Raw genomic sequence first — 26,498 nt, 5'->3', positions numbered from 1 at the left:
GAAGAGCAGCGACAACCCTGTTTTCTATGTAAAATGGCGGAGAGATATATTAATACGACACATAGACCATCCTGCATCCTGCACACAAATGCAATGAACTCACACCACAACCACAGGTTATTACATCGATTGCATCATACAAACACTCACACTGATGCATAGGCGCCACCCTTATTTTTAGGGGTCAGTCCTGTAAAGCTGTCGTTAGCAAAACTGAACTACCAACAGTCTCTTATTTGCTCTTGTAGCGCTGTCTACATAATGTGATTGTCAGAAAAAAGTTCACCAGTGTCAATCTCGATATTTAATCAATTAGTTAGACGTGAATTACGTGTTATTTTTGTTGTATTAGCTAGTGGTAATAAATGTAGGTACGGAACCCAGCGCTTTAAAGTTCAGTATTGGTATTATAGCTAGTACCCCCTGCACATCTAGACCTCCCATCAGCCTTCCAGTTGGGTTTCCACCTTGATTGAGTGAACACGTTGCCGGTTTATCGCGATTTTTAAAGTCATTTTACCTTAGTGTTTCTTAATTTGTGTTGTTTAAAAGTGAATTATAAAAGTCATTTTTAATTCTTAAAAATCTAAGTTTTTTTTTCTACACTTGTTCGTGGAGAATTTGTGGGGTTTTTTACAACAATTGGTAAGTAGCTACTTTCATTATTTCAGCGGTACTTGAAAGTTTCTTCGGAACTTTTCAACTAAGTTTGGATCTGTCTTACTGTTGTCAAACAAACTTGTGGGTTTTGCTTCCGAAATGTTAACAATTAAAAAAATATCTGTTTGTACTAAGTTTTATTGGGAAACTTATTATAGACTTAGATATTTTAGACGTAATAATTCCTAATTTTGTTGATTTTATAAAATGTAATTAAAAATATTTAATTCTAATTTATATAATGGCTTACAGTCTTCCTGTTTGTTTGCCAGAATATTATATTCCTTCTAAGTCATTCATATCAAATTAAAATCCGAAAACTGATTACGGTTTTTTGAAAGGGATAAAAATGATACGTTTTTACAAAAAAACGGAGGAAACCAAATGGAGGTATTTTAGCGATGATCAAAAACTATAAATATATAATATATGTTTATTTTAAATAAAATATAGATCCCAATTGGTTGTAAAAAATATCTTCACAGGAATAAAACGATGTTTTGTTTACGGAAGCGCTATCCGCGCGGACCCGCGCGCGCCGACGGCTAATTTTCATGAATCGACAATTGACTGGATATGGCGGCGACGGCCAGTTGCCAATATCCACATACAAGAAATCTTAGTAATGTTAAAAAATAATACAAAAATCTCAAAATTCCGTGAAAGCATTAATGTTAAAAAAGTCCAGTACTTAGATCGCCAGCAGCTTTGTTTAGTCTGTCTTTAACAGTCAACTTTGTATCTTTAGTGGGCCTTCCTGAGTTCGAGCTTCATATCATTTTATTCAATCTCTACCAGCTACATGCTGATACGTTTAAAACACTTTTTCTTTCTTTACTTGACAATCTTTACTTGGTCTTCTTTCTAGAATATCAGTTCTGCAACAAATATGACTACCTCTCCAACTTGTTGAGCCAATGGTCTTTAATTTTAGTTCTCCTTTGGATCATTCAGATTTTATCAAAGAACATAATTGATAATTATTCTAATTTTAAACAAAAGAGATCTACATCTTGAGCTCGATAGGAACAGAAAAAAAATACTCAGGATTCTAAAATGATTTTTTAAGACTTCTCGTATTTGACACGGTCCTTACCATGTATTAAATACGTGTTGATGTCTACTTAGCACAAATATTCTTCAATACAAGCCTCAATGCTGTACAGCAAATCTTGTGATGCTGGGTAAATTATAAAAGTAGTATTATAAAGGTTTCTACCAATCAAATCAAGCAATCAAGAGCCAAGATAAAAATATATTAGTCTGTTATTATTTGACCACCTTTTTTTTTTTTGAGGGGGGCAAATCATCCAATGACTTTTCTCGCCCTGGGCGAGGCGAGAGTCTCCTTCTTTTCAACCAGAGCCTCGGTAAACCCGCTAGGTAGTCCGCAGCTCCGGATCAGGCATCAGCCCTACTGGACCCCATCTGTGGTGGTCTGATGGCTCTTTGAGGCGCGCGCGGAACGCGACGCGCCGCACGCACGGGTCTGGTTCTGTTCGGGCGGTGAACTACCCTTACTCGCCGTCCGCAGACCCGCACATACGGTGGCCGGAGATCGTCGCGCGATCCCCGACGCCCGGAGTGTCTCTCGCGACGGCTGGGGCGTGAGGAGGTTTGTTCTCTCACGCGCCCCGCCTAGCATGACTGCTTCGCAGAAGGTGGAGACAGCATCCCAGTCCCCTCGCTCCGCACCATGGCTTGTACCAATGCCGGACGCGAGAGGTCACCGTCGCTGACGGCGACACGCATCGGTGTGCAACTGAAGACGCGCGCCAGCACCTTCGCCTCCAAATCTTACGGCGGTAATCCGGCAAGGAGGTTCGCCGCCTCCCCGGAGATCGTGCGATATCCACGGACCACCCGGATGGCCAGGACCCTCTGAGACGTCAGCAGCGCCCGAGGTGGCCGCCGCATCAGGTTCGACGCCCACATAAGGGCGCCGTAGAGAGCCATGGACCGCACGATCCCCGCGTACAACCTCCGGCAGGAGGGATTTGGCCCCCCGAGGTTTGGCAGGAGCCGCTTAAGCGCAGCCCCGTCCGTTCCAACTTAAGTCCAAACGTCGGAAGTGTTCCACGAATTTCCATCGACTGTCGAGGACGAGTCCTACATACTTTATCGTCGTCTCGACGGCGATGGAAACACCTCCCACCGTTATTTGGGACCCATTCGGAGGTGGCGCGTTCCGCGGCCATGAAAGCACATGGCCTTGGACTTGTGCAGCGCCACCTCGAGTCCCAATTGCCGGATCCTTTCAACATCTGTCGCAACCGCTCTCGCCATTAAGTTGGCCGCCGCCTGGTGCGACCTCCCGTGCGCTAGCACTAGCGTATCGTAACAAATTACGCTGACGCCGTTCGGGAGGTTGGTGCGCAGCACCCAGTCATAACCGATGCTCCACAGGAGCGGCCCCAAAACCGAACCCTGTAGAACACCGCGCGACATCTCTCGCCGTTTCTATTCGCCCTGGTAACCGGGTGGAGGCGGTACCTACGAAAGTCTTTATTTTTAGCTTCGGCAGCCTCTTCAGATAGCTATCCAATTAGTATTAGATCAAAACTTTCAATGATGGCAGCACCATAAGCGTTCCTGCAGACGATGCCGACACCGCGCCGCCTTAATGTTGGACGGCATTCCGTCCAACATTAATAAAATTTATCGATAAATCTATAAAACCATAGGAATTTCAGTATGCATATTGAAATTATAAGGACTCAATGAACCAATAAATGACATAAAGTAAATACATTCCTAGTTTACCCGAGTGCTCATCTCCAAAAGCGAGATCATTTATTTCACTGATTTGTCTTTTTCGCATTCAAATTTAGGTACGCAAACTGCACCTTTTTTAGATTTTGTGGGGTAGTCGGAATGTGCGTTAGCCCCTCAAAACCCAAGTTTTGACTGAAGGTGTAGTTATGATGAATTAATGTATTGAATAAGGCGTATTTCAAGACTTTCCTGCGATAAATAGACAAATAAGCTTAAAAAAACTAAAATAGTCGTCGGCCGGTGCCTTTGCGTTATAATAGTTAGTTATCGCTGAACTAGTAATATTTAGGTAACAATGTACAGAATTACCCCATAGATCTGCAGTCTTTTTCTTATTTAAGGAATGAAAGTTCTTAACTAACTAAGTCTTGAAAATCCACATGTTTAAAAGAAAACTCTGAATTACAAGCTACAACATTTTCCTAAAGTAAAGATTCTGCAATAACTAGTGGGGGATGAATTCAATGACTTAGTATTAGACACAGGAATGTCCGAAAAGAAGTTTTCAAATGCAGCTGCAACTTCTGCATTTGATTTTACTATAATATCATTAACTACCAATTACAAGTCTATGTTCATGAATTCTCTTATTGTTGTGTAATCAAAACTGCCTGGTTTTGATTAACTACATTGGTACTGTTCTTTATTTTAGAGCTTAAGTATTTTGATTTTGCAATGGAACTAACATTTTTAAATAATTTAGAATAACTACTTTGTAACATATTCATTAAAGCATGTGTTGATATATTATTATGTCCTTTCATTGTAAAGTTCACAGAGGCGTTTCCTACTTTTATAAATGCCATCAGTTGCCTATCCATTGAAAGACATTGCTAGTTATTAACACACATACTTTTAGGAGTGAAGATCTAGAATCAAACTCTGAACAGTACATAGTTAATAAAAGAAATATCATACAACTTGTTAGATTTATCATTCTTCAACAACAAAGGCTCCATAAACAGGTTTCTAAGTTTGTAAGATGAAAATAAACTAACAATATTTGTGCTTAAATTAGAATTTTCTAATATGTATATTTACATTAAAATTACCACATAACGATGGATGATAGTTCAATTAAATATTGAACTAGTAAGTTAATTTAGTACTTGATCTATTATTGTTTCAATACAATCATGCAGGCCAGAGGGTGGTGAGTATATGCTTAAAACAATAAACCACTCTAATTCCACACACCGTCAGTTTCATATTTCCTATTAGTTTTATTTAATTAGAAGAGTAAATATTAAGTTGGTTTAGAAGCCGGAATCACTCATTGTTTAATTTAATTTAGTTTTTTAAACTTTTATCTTTTGGCTAATCTGTTAGTTTTTGTTATTGTTATAAAGTTATTGATTTTAATATATTTCTTTAGTTTTTTATTACTACAACAAAGAGATTTCAGTCATCACTTGCACAAGTTAAATCTATAGTCACTGTATTCAAGTATATAAATGTTGTGACTGAGAAGCATGGGCTGACACCAACTCACTGAAGAGACTGTTATTCAGATTGGCTGTGATGTTGAGGTTTATCGTTTCTAGTTTTCTAATGTAGCTATTGTTCTATGAGTCCTGTCATGTAATGTTTGTTCATACTCACTGCTACATTGAGTGAATCCATCCACAACAAATTGGAGCCTATCCCAGGCCTCAATGGCTTCAGTGTGTTGAACATGTAACTGAGCCATTTCACATTTCAGCTTCTTATTACTACCTATTTAAATATCTAAGAATTCCCGCTCATTGTCATTAGGAGGAAAGCCTCCAGTAGTTGATCACACAACTCCTTTGATGCCTTCAGTTCGCTCAAAGCCAGGTTGAGTTCTGACTCCTCTTGGCGAGCATGCGCTTTGCGAGTGAGAATCTTATTAGAAATGGGAGAAAGAGACATTCAGAAGGAAATTATAGTGAAATGTGAAGCTGATTTAATGAAGTAAACTACTAGAAAAGATAAGTAGTTTAAGACAAAGTTGTGTCAACAACCTCAGAGGTTATGTTTATTAATATTTTTAACTTATAAGGCCTTACACTTGAGTTTTATTCACTAATTTCGTTGCAAACACGAATATTATTACGCAAAACAGCCTATTTCGCTCAAATAATGCTATATTTTACCTGATATCGAGATGACAATTCAGCAAATCCTTAACGCCGGTAACCTTAAATTTTACAACTTTTACTAATTTCACAAAACACTTTGAAAATGGGAAAACTTTATAGTATACACTATTTATTTAGTATTTCCTCAGTGTTGAGACAGGTTTAGATAATAATATACTTAATTAATAAAAAAAAATAAGATTTTTTATAAACAATAACACGGACAACTATAAATCAGCTGTGTACTCCAGTGATGCCACAGCAAAAAAATGAAAATTTCAGAATTTAAAGACTAGATAATTGATTCATAAAGTCTAGCTTGTACAGGAGGTAATTTGTTTTAATTTGCTTTATCATATATTGTTACTGTGGTATTAATAAATTCCACCTCTTTTCAAGGTTTGAACTTTAATTTATTAGAAACCGGCCTAAAAAAGGGGTAGATCTTCAAAAAAGGAATATTTCATAAAATAAAAAAACATTGTAAAACAGTGCAATGAAAAGCACACAATTGTAAGGCGACATCCTATAGATCGATTCCCTGACAGTAAAAGCCACGGTAGTCTTGCTTAATTATGCAAAAGCTGGCGTCCATAATTGTCTGCCTACCTTGATACACTAGCGTGAAGTTAAAAAGCCTATTAAAGTGTCCTTGAATTTACTGTACAATATCGAACTGGTAGGGTTCTTAGACTTAAACATTTGTTACAAGTAGTTACTTTGGTAGAATAAAATACTTTAGGTACATTGTAGCGTAAGAGCCAAGACAATAAAGTAACTATCTGGCAAAAAGTATATATCTGGCAAAAATAAGAAAAAAGCGCGGTCCGATAAACCTGAACCTTTAACTGATATCTCCAACCTGCACCAAGCGTAGAGATTTTGGCAAACCATCTTCTGTAGAAGTTATCGTAGCCTATTAGAGAATTATTGTCAAGAGCTGTGAATGAAAAGAGCGCTTCTAGACAGGACTTATCATAATTAGGGATTGCAATCTCGCAAAACGGGATCTAGCGTTTCCGGGGGATCCCGCACCACTAAATCCCGCACCTTTAAAACTATTTCCAATTTCCGATTAAAACGATTTATGAATAAAGCTGAATAACAAAATATCATAAAGCTGTTGTTAGATGTAAGGGTAAAATTAAACTAAACATTTAAAAGCTAAGATTAGTAGGTATTAAAACTACCCGTCCGTAGGGCGCGTCGCGTTCCGCGCGCTCCTCAAAGAGCCACCACCTCAGACGGATTCCAGTTGGACTAATGTCTGATCCGGAGCTGCGGACTGCCGCCTCGAAAAGCAGGAGTAGGAACGAGGTGGTTTTTAGTCAGTAAGAGTCTGTCACTCCTTTTCGCCTCGCACAAGACGGGAGAAGTCATTGCAAAAACGGATTCGTAAAACTGATTAGGTACCTACTAATTACTCGTAGGTACTCAATTATATTATAATTTAATTGTTGTTTTGTACGAAAACTTGCCTATTTTAATAAAAAAAAATCAATTCGGTTTTATAACATAACATTAAAGATGCTGCTGGATACTGCGGGATTGCAATCCATAATCATATTGCTAATAACTAGCTTTTGCGCGGACTTCATCCGCGTGGGATAGTGGCTTTCGGGCAGAAAAGTCACGCGTGATTTCTTATTAGCGTATTTAGTGTAGGTACGGACGGATATACGGACCCGGGTACGTCCTAAAACTGCGACCAGCCACCGAGGAATGGGCAGCAGCATTCTCAAAATTTATCGGTGACCTAACTGCGATCCCCAAGCCGCCTGCCAAGCGTGGGGATTATGGCAACCCCCCTTTCACTATGAGCGACAACAAAATTATACGGCCCCCAGTCCCCGGCAGCTCCGCTATTCCTGATCTAGGTAGCGGATCAGGTAACGGCGGAGCAGGGGGTACTAAGAATCCCCGGCAGAGAAAGCGCTACCACCCCCGACGAACTTTGGCCCTGGCAACGCACAACATCCGCACACTGCGGACTGATGAGAAGATTGTCGAGCTGGAGGAAGAATTGAGCAAAATGCGGTGGGACATCTTGGGACTATCTGAAATCCGAAGAGAGGGTCAGGATACGATAATCCTAGATTCCGGCAACTTGCTCTTCTTCCGGGAAGGAGACCGTAAATCCCAGGGTGGTGTCGGATTTCTCGTCCGCAAGTCTCTCGTCAACAACGTGTGTGAGGTCGACAGTGTGTCGAACAGGGTAGCGTACCTTATACTCAGAATATCTAACCGGTATTCGCTGAAGGTCATACAGGTATATGCGCCGACCTCGACACATTGTGACGACGAAGTAGAGGCTCTGTATGAGGAAATTTCAAAAGCCATACACTCCTCCGAAACACACTTCACCGTTGTGATGGGGGATTTCAATGCAAAGGTGGGCACACGGAATAGCGATGAGTTGAGAATAGGGCCATTTGGATATGGGCAGCGAAACCATCGGGGCCAGCGGCTGGTCGACTTTATGGAGAGGGAGAGACTCTATTTGATGAACTCCTTCTTCCAGAAGCGACCGGCCAAGAAGTGGACATGGATAAGCCCTGATGGTTCTACCAAAAATGAGATCGACTTCATCATGGCGACCGAAAGACGTATATTCAGTGATGTCTCTGTGATAGCGAAGGTGAAAACCGGTAGCGATCACCGTATTGTCAGGGGCACACTGAACATCAATGTAAAACTAGAGCGGTCACGCCTGGTGAAGTCCACGCTCCGCCCTGGACGTGCCCAGATCCAAAACCCCGAGCAGTTCCAACTCCAACTGCAAAATCGCTTCCAGTGTCTAGCTGATTGTGGAAACGTGGACGAGATAAATAATGGGTTGGTGGAAACTGTCCGAGCAGTGGGGTCAGACTTCTTCAAGACCCCCGCCGAAACAGGCCCCAAAAGCTCTCCGACGGAACCTTAAAACTTCTTAAGGATCGTAGCGAGATGAGGCTGCAGTCTTCAGACGATATGTCTGAATACGGCAAGCTCAATAGACGAATCTCGAAATACATGCGACGTGACCTGCGGGCCTATAACGCCGCAAGAGTCAGAGACTTAATTGAGCGAAACAAGGGCTCAAAAGTCTTCGCAAAGAATTCGTCTGTTGGGCAAAGCCAAATGACGAGGCTGAAGACCGAGGATGGCAGCGTCATCTCGTCGAAGTCCGAGATCCTCGGAGAGCTCGAGAGGTTTTACGGACAGTTATACACCTCAACACGGCAACCCATCGTCGGTACAGCTCGGGACCCAAGAGCTAAACTGACGCGGCACTACACTGAGGATATCCCAGACATCAGCCTGTACGAGATTAGGATGGCTCTCAAACAGCTTAAAAACAACAAGGCGCCGGGCGATGACGGAATCACGTCGGAACTTCTGCGAGCGGGTGGAAAACCGATACTTTTAGTCCTCCAGAAGCTATTCAATTCCGTCATACTCGAGGGAACCACGCCGGTAGCATGGCAACGGAGTGTGGTGGTTCTGATCTTTAAAAAAGGCGACAACTGTCTGCTAAAGAACTACAGACCTATCTCACTTCTGAGCCATGTGTATAAGCTGTTTTCGAGGGTCATCACGAACCGTCTCGAACGCAGGCTTGATGACTTCCAGCCTCCCGAACAAGCCGGATTCCGAAAAGGTTTCAGTACCATAGACCACATTCATACGCTGCGGCAGATTATACAGAAGACCGAGGAGTATAACTTGCCACTATGCTTGGCGTTTGTGGACTATGAGAAAGCCTTCGATTCAATCGAAACCTGGGCGGTGCTGCAGTCTCTCCAGCGGTGCCACATCGACTATAGATACATCGAGGTTTTGAAGTGTTTGTATAACAACGCCACCATGCGCATCCGACTCCAGGAAGAGACTACGAGGCCAATCCAGTTGCGGAAGGGCGTGAGACAGGGAGACGTTATATCTCCGAAACTGTTCACGAACGCACTGGAGGACGTTTTTAAGCTCTTGGACTGGAGCGGACGCGGCATCAACATTAATGGCGAATACATCACTCATCTCCGTTTCGCCGATGACATAGTCGTAATGGCAGAGTCGCTGGAAGAGCTGAACACCATGCTCAGCGACCTCAATACCGTTTCCCAACAGGTGGGCCTTAAAATGAACATGGACAAGACGAAAATCATGTCAAATGTCCATGTTGCACCTATACCGGTTGTCGTTGGGAACGATATACTCGAAGTTGTAGACCACTACACATACCTGGGTCAGATCATCCAGCTAGGTAGGTCCAACTTCGAGAAAGAGGTCGCTCGAAGAATCCAACTCGGATGGGCAGCATTTGGGAAGTTGCATGAAGTCTTCTCGTCAAAAATCCCGCAGTGTCTGAAGACCAGGATGTACAACCAGTGTGTGTTGCCAGTGATGACGTACGGTACCGAGACATGGTCCCTAACTGCTGGCCTTTTAGAAAGGCTCAGAGTCGCCCAGCGCGCGATGAAGAGAGCTATGCTCGGAGTATCTTTGCGCGACAAAATCCGAAATATGGAAATTCGCCAAAGAACAAGAGTTACAGACATAGCTCTCAAAATATGCAGGCTGAAGTGGCAATGGGCAGGCCACGTCGCTCGGAGGACTGATGGCCGCTGGGCCAGGAAGGTGACTGAGTGGCGACCGCGGACCGGAAGACGCAGCGTGGGCAGACCTCCCACTAGGTGGACCGACGACATCGTCAGAGTGGCGGGGAGCCAGTGGATGCAGGTGGCGGCTTGTCGTTCTACGTGGAGGACCAAGGGGGAGGCCTTTGTTCAGCAGTGGACGTCTCTCGGCTGATGATGATGATGATGATGATGAGTGTAGGTATAACTTTGGTGTTTCTATACCGATTTAGAAGATAATTTTTTAATAGGTAATAATGTTACGTTTATTTATTAGAGATGGGTGTCTCTCAATGTTGAAAACGTTAGAGTAGACAAATATAATCAGAAAGCTCTGAACTGCTAAGCTATCGGGAGTAACACGTGTTATTGTGAGGCAACCATAAAATAGGTATAGATAATATATGCTATGCTGGAATATTTTTATGGAGGATATAATTTAAGGAGAACATTTTCGTCGTACGTGATTTCTGTGTAGCTTTAACCAATAAGGCTGCACACGCGATGTAACCTGAAAAAATGGCGTTTTCCCAACATTTCCCTTCACTGCTTTGCTCCTATTGATCGTAGCCTGATTAAAAGTATACTATAGGAGTATGAATCATAATTGTACAAAGTTTGGTTAAAATCCGTCAAGAAGTTTTTGTTTCTATAAAGAACATACAGACAGAGTGACAGCCAGACAAAAAATGCATTTTTGGCATTAGTATCTATCACTAATCACCCCCTACAGATTTATAATACGTATCAATTTAAAAGAAAAAAAATACTAAATATCTTCTTTTGTTTCAGAGATAATAAAACCAGCAAAAATGTCATCGAACAACAAACAAACTGTTAATGAATTAAAGGATTTGCAAGATATTGAGCGAGAACTGCAGCCCCACGAGCGCATCGTCTACGACGTCTTCGAACCGAAACAACCTCCAGACAAACCGTCGTTCAACGACTCAGGTACAACAACTCAGTGTGATCGTTTCGGAACACAAAGTTGATCGACTAAAAGTCCGTACAGATTAAGAAACGTGTTGTATAATTTGTATTTTTTAAACCGTAATATTTTTGGGTGGGTGCGGAAAAATAAAAAAAAATATATATATTTAAAAAATATTTATTTTTTATGGTAATTTTAAATCCTTTATTTTGTTTTTTGTAGCTGATTGTGTATCTAGTTAGTTATAGTTGATCTACTGATTGAAGGCAAACCCGATTAACCATTATTTTCCTTCAAAGTGCCACCCAACTTTTTCCCGAACTAAAATTGCTTTATTTTTCTATATTTCTGGGCACATTCTCTTTCTTAATGCTATGGGTTTAATTCAAATATTAAGTATTTAATATTTTTCCAAATATTATCTGCATCGGCCTATTTTATTGAAACTGGCCTTTTTTATTCATCAAAGTTACGGTGAGAAATATTTATTACAGGTACCTAAACTTTTCTTCTAGTGAGCATAAAAAAATTATTATAGGTAATTTTTTATATGTATTTTAGTTTCTGGTGCAGTCGATATAGAGTGTGTTTATGAATGTGGCCCGGTGATGGAATATCTCCGGAACCTCCCATTCCGAAGATCAAATGTTGTCAAATTGGAGCCTCTGAAAGGTAAGCAAGATAATTGATGATTATTCCCATCCCACTTTAAACGGTTTTGTTTTAACGGTTAACGGTTACGTATTGGACGTTGAACCAACAGTGTTGATACGTACGTCATTTAAAAGAGATTGCTCTATCCTTTATTTCGTAGTTTAGTAACTTGTAGCTAGTTTGCCGGAAAACGGAGATAAAAGCCCATAAACATGTAAAAAATCTTACGATTACCGAAGTGAATGGATATGTAGAGTTAAAACTTTTGAATAAGTAACAGTTAGGACCAAAACTTCATAAGAATGAGAGCAAATCCTCTATAACATAAAATAACATCACGCCTCTTAAATCCCAAACGATTGAATAGTCTTTTTCGTTAGTTACCTATATTGTGTCCCGTATAATAGGAATGAGTCTATGACTATAAACGGGACTGATTCTGCACTGAGATTTACAACTACGTCATTAGGGTGGAAATGAAATCATGCCAATTTCAGGATTTTACTAAGAATTGTGAATTCTGGCCGTTTTGAGCTTTTCTGTTTTTTTCGGTCGGGCTAGGTATTAAAAAGATTTTTTTGAGATTATGAGAAAAAACACGGTATTTGGTTAATATATTAGTCGTTATTTTAAGCAAATAGTAACATAACTGAACAAAATATTAGTGTTTCTTATATTTAAGACTAGCTACTTCCGCGCGGTTTCACCCGCTCTGCTCGGCTCCTACTGGTCATAGCGTGATGTTTTATAGCCTATAGCCTTCCTCGATAAATGCACTATCCAACACAAAAAGAATTATTCAATTCGGACCAGTAGTTCCGGAGATTAGCGCGTTCAAACAAACAAACAATCAAACAAACAAACTCTTCAGCTTTATAATATTAGTATAGATATAAATTTCTATGTAGGATTTTATTCCGAAGGGGTACCTTCGGAATAAAATCGAATAAATGGAGTTATGTTACGTTTAATTATATTTAATCATGTATTATAATAATATTCATTATTAGAGAATGAGTGCACTTGTTTTTCAAAGGAAAAAGAAAACGAAATTTTGAATTTTAAAACAAAAAAACGTAATTAGAAACTTTTAAAGTGTGATATTCTTAAACTCACTACTTTATGAAAAAAAATGTATATTCACGTGATCTAGACATCGAATAGGTACTTATCAATAAATTATATTTCATTTCTGTTGCTTGAACGTCCAATTTCCATGGTCATTCAGTGTTTGGCATTTTACCCACTACCTGATAACATCAGATATTTGAAACACACTCTTAGCGTTGATTACCGTATCAAACGTAAAGGCCAGAATAGAGCTCATTGAAACCGTTTAACATAAAAGATACGCATTACGTGCATGTTTTTAAAACCAAAACTAATAGAAATAACGTAGTGCACCCACTTTTTATTGTTGCATAGACACTTGTTGTTTTCGTCGACGTCCAAATGGTACCAAATCATCGGCAAGGTTCCAATACGAGTAGTATATCCAATAGTAAAATCAGATATCGACGGTTAAAAGGAAAGTCATACACTTTTTGAATAAATATAGGCAATTAATACCAGACACTCTTTTCGTTGTTGATAAACATTTTTATGTTTTAAAGTGAGTAACTTAATTACATCGGCAAATACATGTCTCGACAAATAAAAGTCAATGGAATTGCTTTTCATTTGTTTCAGAGGTCCCAGAAACGTATGTAAAGAACACCGGTGTACCATTTGCACCATCACACTATCCTATTGGCCATTACAGAGCCAGCTTACCTGAACGTTCTTTCCAACACTATCCGTATCGAGTGGTGGGAGTACCATTCCCACAATATCGATATCCTTACCCGCATTATTTACCTGCGGCACACGTTCATAGACCTCAACGACGAGTTTAAAGGGCTTGTATTACCGAGGCTTACCGAGATATTACCTATAATTGCAACAAGTGTACAAAATTTCCGTACATATATAACGAGTATTAACAGGACCAAGATATGCCTGGATCAGACGGGTACGTTAATTAATAAAAGCTATTACTAATGACCGCTTTGACGATTTCGACATTTGCATATTATAATGAACGCTTCTTACGAGTAAGAAACATTAAGGAGTACGCACATTATTTCAGCTCCTTCCGCGTTTTGCTAGACGCAGAGTTGAACAGTACCGTACGCGTCTTTGAGAATCGTTGTTTTCTGCTGTATTAAGCTAAAGCTGTACTGAGCTGAATAAATGTGCGTAGTCCTCTACATTGACAATATTTTGATACGATAACGGCAAAATTTTAGGTTGATTTTTGTCTCACGCAGACAGACGTCGCACCACCGACGAACACTGGTGGCGGATATCAGTCTTTTGAAACATAGAATAAATAATTTTTACACATGAAATACATGACAGATGACAGAAAAACGCACATAGTCGATCGACAAACAAATCGACGAATGATGTCATAAATCTTACATCGCACTTCGCACATGTGAAGTTTATATGCGAACAAAAATGGCTGAAAAAATCCCAACGAACAACTGTTGAGCAAAAAGCCTGCCAGACACAATCATATCGCAATCTCAATCCTTCTTTTCTTAGGGAACTTTACTCACTGCTCCCTAAATGTATAACAAGATTATCTTCATACTTTGTTTTTGGTAGGCATCGATTTTCACCGTTCTCTTTACATGGATTAAAGTTACTAGATAAAAAGCACGGGTTACCTGATAAAATCTTGGCCACACTATAATCAAATAAATGTTGAGTTTTTAATAGCCTCGGACCTCTTTGTTGTATGTCCAAAGTGGCATTACAATACAACTTTTCAAAATTTGGCAGCCGATCTCATTTAAGGCAGGCTTTTACGGGCAACTCTATTTTATTATATTCACAATAAAACAGCGCTTATTTTTACTTGAAAACTAGTATATTTTTAATAGGATAAACAAATTGGTGAACATAAAAAATAAACAAATTTTTAATCTTATAAAGACAGCCTAGCTAATATTTTATCAGGTAACCCATGCTTTGTATCATTATTAGGGTCAATTTTTCCAATACCAGATAAATGTTATACTATACTATACTAAGAACTTTCAAATATCAATTTTATATTCTACAGATAAAGGTAATCTGTTGATTGAGAAATCGGTCCTTAATAAACTAAATTACATATCAATTATTTTTTATCCATTAAACAGGTCGGTGACGGTCGATGTTAGATCGTATCCTCTACTAACATTATGCTCGTCGTCTGTCAAGTTACGCGCTGAGCTATGAGCGCTGACCGTGAGCGTGAGACTAAAACCAGCCTTAACCTTTGTGTAAATTCGGGGCTTCTACCTGAAACAACCTAACCTATGAATACCGACACGCTGAAAAAAGAACAAAATATGAGCGGGGTACAATCAGTTCAGACGTAACTGTCAATTAATGGGACTGAAGTAATGATTATCATTTAATTCAAATTGTACTATTGTACACAACTTTTGTACCCACTATTGACTGGTATCTACGACATCTTAGAATATTAGTCGGTTAAGATAAATAGAAAGTAAGTTGATGTTCACTAAATAAGTGTGTTCTAGTCTGCTTTTATCGATGATATAACAACGATGTGTTTTTATGCATTTTTCTAACTTTTATTCATATGGTATATTTATCTATCGTGAATTATTAGTACTTATAACTTAAGTGTAGTTACGTAACTGGAAGTGGAGGATTCTCGGCTAATATAACTCGTACTAAGTACCTACACTGCTCATGATTATGGATCTTCCCTTGTGGCTTGAAATTAGTCGAGAAACCTCGACAAACAGACATTGTACTCTTTTATTTGTGGAGCGATACTGAATAGTATTTTTAATGTAAGTGTAGGTATCTGATATGTAATGTCGAAAATCTCGTCCTATTATTATTTTTATACTTTAAAAGTATTAGGAGCATATTACTAGGCCCTTGTCTCGTCCTAAAGATGTGTTTATAAAGAATAAAATTCAGCTGACTAATAATTTAATTATTTTTATTGTCACGTAAAAAAAGACGTACCTCATTATTATTACTTATGTTTTAAATGGATGAAATCTATATATAATAATTTCTTGTATTGATATTTCATTGAGAGTAGGTACATTTTGTGTAACAATATTTATACATTCTTTAAAAAAGAAAATAAGATAATGTAATACAATTCTAGAAGATCTGTAATTATAATTTTTCGATGTGTAATTTTTCATTTATTAATTTTTAATGGTAATTCAAAAAGAGCTTGTCCACCACTGTTGTCACCAGGAGAACGTCAAACTTCGACAACGTAACTCCGAGGACGACGTACTTTTGATTTAATTTTAGGATGATGTGACGGCAATCGTTTTTCGCCTCGACTGATCACGCTGTTTTATTCTATTGCAGCTGTCACACGTGGCAGTCACATTTTCGAAGAAATTAAGTGATGGCTGAGCTTATTTGGCTACAATTTTCATGTATATAAAGAGTCGTTTTAACTACTAATACGTGAACGGTACATCACAGTATACACAATTGATTCTATTAGGTATTCTGATCAAACTATTTTCAGGTTTTGCCTTACACCTTGTATACTGCCACGGTACGTCCATCTCATTTTCGGTGGCGTAACAGTGATGGCAGTGGTGGACAAACGATAAAATTACTCACAACCCTTACTTGTCAAACTTTGATCGTCATCATTGACACAAAAAGTTGATGCAATGGCTTATTTTGTAAGGACAATGCTTAAAATTGTGTGGATTCTGTCCCCATCCTTATAGCAGAGCTTTAGACAACGACGAGCATATTACGTGATTGATCCCAGAGGCGGCATATGTCGGGGACCGTAAATCCGCTACTCTTCTAGTCATTAAAGGCTACTCACATGCCCAGGTGGACTTCCAGTCATACTCTATATCCCACATGAAAGGTCCTAATACCGAACCCTGGGGAACACCACAGTACATGGTGCGCCGACGTACGGCATTATGTCCTCCAAATGTGGACACTATTCAGGTAGGCTCCTGCTATGCGACGAAGGTAAGAATTAAATGATGTTTTAATTCTGATTTCTTAAAGCCCTACGAGAGTTTTGAGCATTGTTCTTTCGAGTTATTCTAAGTTATATGGATATAGATATCAGATATCGTATTATTTATATTCGTGTGTTATTATTCCTCACGTTACAATTTTGATTAAAAAACAAATGTGTAATTAATATTTAATTAATCAATAAAAATATCTGGAGAATAGCTCACCGGTCTGTTATCAGGGATTGGAAAAGTAATCGAAGGATGATTTGTTTTTGACAGAAATTCACCGTATGCCACTGAAAGTCTATAGATCATTTCACGTCGGCGCGGCGCGTTATAAGTTCGAATGTTGCTGCATCTGCATCCGATGTACATATCTTACACACTACGAGTCCCTTCACATAAAAATCTTCTTTCTTCATGTGAAACTAAGCGAATCTGTTTAAATCTCACAGTTGGCTCCAGGTGAAAGCACATATCATTGACCTTGTGAGTTGTGGCAGTGGTGGTGAGCTAAGGTCAATTTTACTTTGTGGGTTATACTTTAGTGAGGTAATCATGATATTATGGTAAAATTTTATAATTATTAGAATAAGTGCTTATACAAACTGTTTGTAAGCGATTGTATTTCCGATTATATTATCCGTGTTGTGCTAAGGTGGTTTCCAGCTGTTCTGAACCCAGAGCTTAGTTTTAGGTACCCTTGGCAAAATGCCAATGCTAGTATACGGAGGTTCCTAAAAAGCCAAAACTAATGCGCCATGAATACCTTCTACAAGAAAAAGCCCCAAAACAAATAATATTCCAAAACCAGTTGTGAAATTTCGTCACGTCACGCACACTTTTTATCATACCATTTGGCATTAATGTACTAATTGATATTAAATATTTGTACTGTTTATATTGACATATAAATTATTAAATTTTACACTTTATCTCTGGACATCTTTTTAATGTTGTAAGCCACCTGACTATGTCAAAACAATTATTATAATATATACAGCGAATGTACTAGTATTTCTGAATCAATGTGTCATATCGTAAATGTCCAGCACTTGAGTGCTCGTTTTAAAATTTTATTAGGATTGGTTAAGTATACATGTAACTTTAACATTATAATATCTATTAATAAAACACGCGACAATGTGTGTCTCAGCTACTAATTATGCCTAGATTTAAGCCAATTACTCACGCTTTTTCCCATTATATTATTCTGATAATAAATAATAATCCAAAAGCGAATTGTTTCATTTTTATGATTTTATGTTCTTTACCTAGAAATTGCAGTTAGGTACCTTACTAGACAGAAAAAATATAATCTGGCTTGCGATGAAATTAATGTAGGGTAAAATTCCAAAATATAACTCATAAGTTGAAGTAAAAGTACATGGCTATTGCAAGAGAGTAAGAAATACCAAGAAAATTTCTAAGTCTCGTAGCACGCACAGCAGTAAAAGTACCATTAACAAGTTATAATAGCTTTAAAAATATTAACATCCCTTCTATCATGTATAGCGAATTTATACCTCACTTTGAAAGTTTAATGAACGCATAGAACATGATTTTTGTATGCTAAAGCGAAGTCCAAAGCAATATGCCAAATAAATGAGACAAAATGTTCGAGCCAAGTCTATCTACCTACCGTTGGAAATAGGTCAATAGCACAGATCATTTAGAGTCTAGATCGATTTCTAGTATACAATGAAAAACAGGAAGCTGTTGCAGAGGTGAAAATCATGTGAAGCAGCAAACTAATACTGAGATGGTAAGATGAAAGTAAAAAGGCTAAAATATAGTAAAGGAAATTTATCGTAACGTTTTTATACCCGAAGAGGTCGCCAGATAGTACAGCACGTTATGGCATTGTGCAATGTACACTCACTTTTCACCATTTATGTTACAAGTCCCATGGGCACAATTTCAGACTCAGTGCTGAGAAATTGTCTGAGAATATTTCGAAATACCGAAAAAGCCCGGTAATATAGGAAATGTTATGGTAGAAATAGTACTTTATTGAAGTGATGCCACAACAGTACATCACTCACTTAAGAGGAACATAAACTGTACCAACTTGGCATCAACGCCGGCTTCCCTCAGGGGTCGGTATTTTCAGCAACGCTCTTTTTGCTGAACATCAAAGAGCTCCTTAAGCCCGGTATCTTTGGGTATGCAGATGACTAGCGGAACACAGATCCGGTCTTTAAGAGAATCCATGGTCGAATGGTTGAACTCGTTCTTGAAGGCGGTCTCCGATTGGGGTGACGCCAACTTGGTCAAGTTTAATGCTACCAAAACCCAGGCGTGTCTATATCCTCTGCCAAACGGAGTAAATTTCCGCTGGCTCCTATTTTTCGAAATCTATCCGTTCCAATATCGGATCATCTTGAGCTTCTGGAATTAACTCTATCGCCTACACTAAACTTCGGCTCTTTTAATATAAAGTCGAAGGCGCATCTGGCTGGTAGGAAGTTGGGTATCCTCTGGAGGGTGTGACGGTACTTCACACTGAAACAACTGCTGAGCCTGTATCAAACGCAGGTTTGGTCATGTATGGAGTACTGTTCTCACCTTTGGGGCGGCTCAGCTAAATACCAGCTCGATGCCCTAAAACACATCGAAAGACGTGCCAAGAAGCTCATCAATGATGACGCGCTTGTGGAGGCCCGGCTTCAAAGCCTTGAACACAGGCGCAAGGTCGCAAGCCTTTCCGTTTTTTACCGGATACATTTCGGAGAGTGTGCGGGCGAATTGCACAACTTGATTCCCTCTAGTCCTTTCCATCATCGAACCACAAGACAATCGGTGAGGCGTCACCATTTCATGGTAGATATCCAACCACTCGCACGAAGCGATCTGCTTCAAGCTTCCTTGTGCGAACTGCTAGGGAGTGAAACATCTTGCCGGAGTCTGTGTTTCCTGATGGGTATAACTTGGGTGTCTTCAAAGCCCGAGTGAATAGGTTGCTTATTAACAGACGTGCTCTATCGTAGGCCGCATCATCACTTACCGTCAGGCGAGATAGCGGCCAAACGTTGACTCATTAAATGTAAAAATATATTTTTTAATTACATACTTTTCAACTGTTATGTTATCATCCGCATTGGGATAGGGAGGCGAGTCAAATGCTAAAAATAACTCATTTCTCCTTCCGAACAGACCGTTTCATAACGACAGGTCCCGCAGTCACAAAGATGGTATTCTATAATATTAGAATTCCCTGAATTAAATTCCTTTAGATTCAATTTTGTTATAATATTAATACTTACAAATATTGTAAGGTCTTGTTCTAGTCAAAGTAACGTGGAATTTAATAGTTTCCACTATAGTCAATAATCCTAAGTAGTATGATCCATGGCGTTAGAGATTTTTTTATGTAACTATGATTGCAAAAGAAAATGAAGGACGAGAACATAATGATTAATGAAAATCCTTGTAAACAATTTTAGACTCGGTAACTTAACAGAAAATTCCATGATTGTGAAACTTAATAACATTTCCTCGATTGAAACCTGTAACTAAAAGGTCAAACCCAAGATTGCCTTTTATAATTTTACTTTGAATAAAACCCGTACCTTGAAACATTACAGTATAGAAAAGTTTCAAAACTCTTTCACAAAAGAAAAGAAAAATCTTTTGGGCTATTATTATGGCTTCCCATTGCTACACAGCTAGTGATGTAACGAATCTCAATTTCTACACAATTACGAACGCGAATGCGATTGCGAAAATCTATCGACAAAATTTGCGAATGCGAATATGCAAGTATTGACTTAATAATTTAATTTGTACCAATTTGTCTCAGGCTTCATTTTGACTGCGTACATGATGCGCGAGTCGCAGCATACTCTAATTAAAGTAGAAATCTAAATATCTTGTTACAGTCAAATGACAAATTTAGTCTACAGTAAAATTTTGGTGGAAACTTTGGTTTATTGTTGTGAATAAAGTGTCGCATTAGACCTCATCTGTGCGTTGAAAGTTATTGTGGGATCAAAAATAAAACAAAATACTTATTTTTTGGATTTTCTCAAAAATCGTATGTGTCTTTAAGAATGTGAAGCAGATTAAAATATCGAAACTTAAGCATAGAAACTTATAAACTAGTATTATATCTTGCTTTAAAAATGTATTGTTGCTGACAACGGCGGCGGGCGGCGGCGTCACATCACTTCAATGGAATAGGACTCAAGAAAATAAGTTAAGAATAAACTCCTAGCTCCTGTTAAGCACTCGTGGAATCTATGGGGACTTTAACATCTTCCTGATGGTGAACATAAGGTTTCCACCAAAAGTTTCTTCCTTAATTTTTATTACCTATTTCAAACGTCTACTATGACCGGACTATTCCGACATCTGAGTATAGTAAAGTATACATGTAGATACTTTAGTTTCAGGGGTGTAGCTAGCGCCGTATCTGCCGTATCAATTATACGAGCTCCCCGTAGCCCGGGGCCCTGTTGACGAAACAACGTGCGTAAGCAAAAAATAAAAACTTCCCAATTTATTTCATTTTAATAATTACAAAAGTCCAAATAATCCATATAAGTGTGGGAGAGCCATGCTAATTGCGAAAGAGCCATTGGGCCGAAACATTGTGTAAGTGTGGTTACCGGAGAGGCCCAATTACCTCCCCTCCCAATTTTTCCACTCCCCAACAACCCTTAAATTCCTTACTCCCAAAAAGGCAGGCAACGCACCTTGTGATCCTTTCGGGTGTCCATAGGCGGCGGCGATTGCTTACCGGTATCGGTACAGGTGCTCCGTCTGCTCGTTTACCGGGTTATAAATCATAAAAAAATCAATTCCCTTTATTCCAGCTAAACCATGCGTTTAAAAGTTGGCAGCAAGGTTTGTTGTTATAGCATCGGCAAGTCGGTTAGAGGCTTGAGAGACAGGGAGAGAAAAATATATGTTAAGTCCAAATGTAAAGACTGATAAAAATATATGAAAAGAATATAATTCAGTTAGATGAAATTAGGCCAGTGCAGATAGGTTTTGAAACAAAAGAAATTTATAGTAGAATGAAACCTATTGGAAATGAAAGAGAATATGCTAAAACAAGAAAAAAATAAAAATTCCACTCCATCCGAGTTCGGGAAGTGGGGGGGAGGGAGGTTTTAAGAGTAAAAATCGGTTTATCGCAATTTTCGGCGAAACTACAAGTCCTATAAAAAAAAGTTAAATGGCAAAGTTGTAGGTAATAAAAAGATCTACAACTTTTGTATTTACACTATTTTTATATTACCTCAAAATTTAGTGGAAAATTAAAAAAACTACGATTTCGGTTTTTTATTCTTATCTTTGACAAAAATATTTATTTTTTAACGAAATTTTGTGAAAACGTGCCTTTATATGTACCAAACACACTGTAATTTTTTGAAATTCAAAAATTAATTTTTTTACCGGATATTGATTAAATACCGAAAAATTTTCCTAATTTTCAATCGAAAATTCACACGTCAAAATATCAGCTTTTTTATAAAATTCGGCAGGCTTTTTATTCGTTGAAATCTCTACTTTTCGATAGTGTAAAAAAAAATAACGTTACTATGAAAAATGTTCTGAAAAAACAGATGATAGTGAACCGTGGCTGGATATCGCCTCGCGATTCCCGACGCCCGGAGTGTCTCTGGAGGAGCGAGCGACACTGGGATGACGTCTCCTCCTTCTGCGAAGCAGTCATGCTAGCAAAGAAGGAGGCGGAGCACGTGAGGGAACGAACCTCCTCACCCTCCAGCCTTCGCGAGAGACACTCCGGGCGTCGGGGATCGCGCAAAGAACTCTGGCCTCCGTAAGTACGGGTCTGTAGACGGCGAGCAAGGGTAGCTTGCCGCCCGAACAGAACTAGACCCGTGCATGCGGCGCATCGCGTTCCACGCGCGCCTCAAAGAGCCATCAGCCCACCTCAGATGGTGTCTAGTATGGCTGATGCCTGATCCGGAGCTGCGAACTACCTAGCGGGTTTACCGGGACTCCGGCTCGAAAAGCAGGACTGAGAACAGGGTGGTTTTTAGTCAGTAAGAGTCTGACACTCCCTCTCGCCTCACCTAAGGCGAGAGAGGTCATTGGATTGGATTGGATGATTTTGCCACCTTAATAAATAAAAAAGGTTTAGAATTATCTTCAAATAGCAACAAATAAGTATTTAATTAAAACAAAATTCTACAACTTTCTTATAACATTGTAGATGTCTTATCAAATATAAACATTATTAACTTATTTGATTGTTAATCATAGTAATTTTTTTTAATTTATATTTTTTTTTTATTTATCAATGTACCATTAAATCTTACGCTACATGAGTTAATTGTAATAAATAGCTCAAAATTGTGCATAATGATGAAAAAAAATTTTTTCGATTCGAGTTTTTTTAGTTTATTGCGTTTTTTGAGAACATTTTCCATGGTAACGTATTTTTTTTTAAACTATCGAAAAGTAGTGATTTCAGCGAACAAACAACCCACAGAATTTTATAAAAAAACTGATATTTTGACGCGTGAATTTTCGATTGAAAATTAGGCAAATTTTTCGGTATTTATTTAATATCTGGAGAAAAATTATTTTTTTCTATTTCAAAAGAATTACAGTGTGTTTGGTACATATAAAGGCACGTTTTCACAAAATTTCGTAAAATAAAAAATATTTTTGTCAAAGATAAGAATAAAAAACCAAAATCGTAGTTTTTTTAATTTTACACAAAATTTTGAGGTAATATAAAAAAAGTGTAAACACAAAAGTTGTAGATCTTTTTATTACCTACAACTTTGCCATTTAACTATTTTTGATAGGACTTGTAGTTTCGCCGAAAATTGCGATAAACCGATTTTTACTCTTAAAAGCTCCCTCCCCCCCACTTCCCGAACTCGGATGGAGTGGAATTTTTATTTTTTTCTTGTTTTGGCATATTCTCTTCCATTTCCAATAGGTTTCATTCTACTATAAATTTCTTTTACTTTTTAGGTTTATTAGAGGTATCTGCACTGGCCTAAATAGTTACCTAACACTTTCAGATTTTTCTTGGTTTGGTAAGTTTAGTTTTTTTTTTGGTTTACCAAATGGTCACCAAAAATTACAGTACCGGTAAACTATGGCAACTTTACCGGGCCCTTGGCAACTTTACCATACTATAGGTATTCGGTATAAACTCATTTATCTAAAAATCTACCCACTAGAATTCTGTTTTGTAATAGAGGTATTTTTTAGACATTAAAAGGAAATATTTACTATATTTTGCGTAGACGTAAGACTGCTATTATGCCAGTAATGGCCGTCACAATGTATGCGTGAAAATGAGCTAAAAGTTAGTAGTTCCTAAATTGTGCTTACAGAGCCTTAACTATTTGTCACAGGTGAGTGAAATTTTGATCTTGTATGTATAATATAGTTGGGATTACTGTTGTAATGTCAGCAATTGCTTTTTCTTTAATTTATTGATAAATAATCGCTTCGGTAATGTTGACACAGGTTAGGTAAAGTTGCCACGGCCTGCTTTGTGGCAACTTTGCCTACAGTTAGGGTTGGCAATAAATGTTTTTTTCTTGTTTGTGTGTATGTAACCATTTTCGAATACCTAAATTTCACAGCATAATAGTGAATATCCTGGATGATAAGATATAATGTATTTAATAATACCTCTTGTTTTACAGCCAAAATGGCTCCCATAAAACAAAACCGCAGAAAACTCGGAGCTAGACACTATAAAAATTATACGGAAGTGATGTTATAATTAGCTATGGAGATAGTGAAGTCATAAAATTAAAAAGTCAAGGATTAAACATTATTTTGTAGCCTTTTTTACAATTTTAAACATAAATACTTAAAATTTTAGAACTTAATTTAGTTTAAAAGGGAATAATATTTATGTTAGAAATTTGTGCGTTTTTTTACTTTAGGTTTAAGGTTTATTAATTTTTTTTTTAAATATACATGTCATAAAAAAGTTCCTCCTTTTTTGACAACCCCGAGCGTAACAAATTATTTGTATGTAAATTACGATGAAACCCGTGGCAACTTTCCCTAATGTCTGTGTAGCCGTTATCTTTATAGATTTCCTCATATTGTTTGCATTATAATACGAAGAGGTCCTAGATGAAGCCCTCTGTACCTCAACAACTCTTTAATATGCAATACACGATGAATACGGCGCGTAGGTAAAGTTGCCAAAAATTTGGTATCTTTACCCATGTTGTTTTTTCTTTACTACGGCTAAAATAAGTGTTTGTATATAATTACGATTACAGTAAAGTGAGCCAGATAGACTACAATTCTAAATATATAGTTTTGGTTTCTATGCGTCTTATGGTTAAAAATATATTTCGTGTTTTGTTCTAAAATATGGTAAAGTTGCCATGTTTTACGGTACTATAATAGTTGAAAGATACGTTTAATCAGAAGAAAAAATATAATTTAATTAAAACAAAATTCTACAACTTTCTTATAACATTGTAGATGTCTTATCAAATATAAACATTATTAACTTATTTGATTGTTAATCATAGTATTTTTTTTTAATTTATATTTTTTTTTTATTTATCAATGTACCATTAAATCTTACGCTACATGAGGTAATTGTAATAAATAGCTCAAAATTGTGCATAATGATGAAAAAAAAATTTTTCGATTCGAGTTTTTTTAGTTTATTGCGTTTTTTGAGAACATTTTCCATGGTAACGTTTTTTTTTTAAACTATCGAAAAGTAGTGATTTCAGCGAACAAACAACCCACAGAATTTTATAAAAAAACTGATATTTTGACGCGTGAATTTTCGATTGAAAATTAGGCAAATTTTTCGGTATTTATTTAATATCTGGAGAAAAATTATTTTTTTCTATTTCAAAAGAATTACAGTGTGTTTGGTACATATAAAGGCACGTTTTCACAAAATTTCGTAAAATAAAAAATATTTTTGTCAAAGATAAGAATAAAAAACCAAAATCGTAGTTTTTTTAATTTTACACAAAATTTTGAGGTAATATAAAAAAAGTGTAAACACAAAAGTTGTAGATCTTTTTATTACCTACAACTTTGCCATTTAACTATTTTTGATAGGACTTGTAGTTTCGCCGAAAATTGCGATAAACCGATTTTTACTCTTAAAAGCTCCCTCCCCCCCACTTCCCGAACTCGGATGGAGTGGAATTTTTATTTTTTTCTTGTTTTGGCATATTCTCTTCCATTTCCAATAGGTTTCATTCTACTATAAATTTCTTTTACTTTTTAGGTTTATTAGAGGTATCTGCACTGGCCTAAATAGTTACCTAACACTTTCAGATTTTTCTTGGTTTGGTAAGTTTAGTTTTTTTTTTGGTTTACCAAATGGTCACCAAAAATTACAGTACTATAATAATTGAAAGATACGTTTAATCAGAAGAAAAAATAAGGTGGTAAAACATTAAGGGAAATTGAAAACTATTATTGTATTGAATTAGTTTTTTATATTGAAAATTTTATTAAATTCAGATTCGCTATATTCGCATAAAAAATTGCAAATGCAGTCAAAACATGTGCGAAAATATTTGTACTATTCGTTAAACCACGAATACACACATAGGTACTTATTAAGTTAACAAACAACTGTCGAGACGGCACGACTCCCTACATAATTTTGCCAGGGGTCGTCAAAACAAACATTAATATCTGAAACTTGAAAAGGAAACCTCAAACCATCTAAACATACTATAAATTGAAAGCCCTAAAATTAAATTGACTTACTCGCAAGGGAATTGAG

The 26,498-nt window shown here is 37.6% G+C and overlaps 1 protein-coding gene and 1 long non-coding RNA gene across 7 annotated transcripts in view; one reads left to right on the top strand and one right to left on the bottom strand.

Annotated features, from left to right (window-relative positions):
- LOC118267843 (otoferlin) overlaps positions 1-26,498 on the bottom strand; it is a 64,853-nt gene that overhangs the window by 24,203 nt on the left and 14,152 nt on the right. Inside the window, exon 1 of one of the 6 annotated variants that reach the window (XM_035582138.2) lies at positions 5,553-5,743. The exons of 4 other annotated variants lie outside the window; for them this stretch is intronic. The gene's annotated coding sequence lies outside the window, so the exon portion shown is untranslated. Of the gene's footprint in view, positions 1-5,552; positions 5,744-26,498 lie in introns of those variants that run through there. One more of the 6 variants, XM_035582118.2, reaches the window with a different exon arrangement.
- Positions 59-17,482, top strand: LOC118267976 (uncharacterized). Its single transcript, XR_007706975.1, has 4 exons — positions 59-645; positions 10,946-11,107; positions 11,649-11,759; positions 13,431-17,482. It is a non-coding gene; the product is annotated as an uncharacterized LOC118267976 (long non-coding RNA).

The sequence above is a fragment of the Spodoptera frugiperda genome, chromosome 25, assembly GCF_023101765.2.
Source record: "Spodoptera frugiperda isolate SF20-4 chromosome 25, AGI-APGP_CSIRO_Sfru_2.0, whole genome shotgun sequence".
NCBI classification, from domain to species: Eukaryota; Metazoa; Arthropoda; class Insecta; order Lepidoptera; family Noctuidae; genus Spodoptera; species Spodoptera frugiperda.
This window is presented reverse-complemented; position numbering and strand designations above follow the sequence as displayed.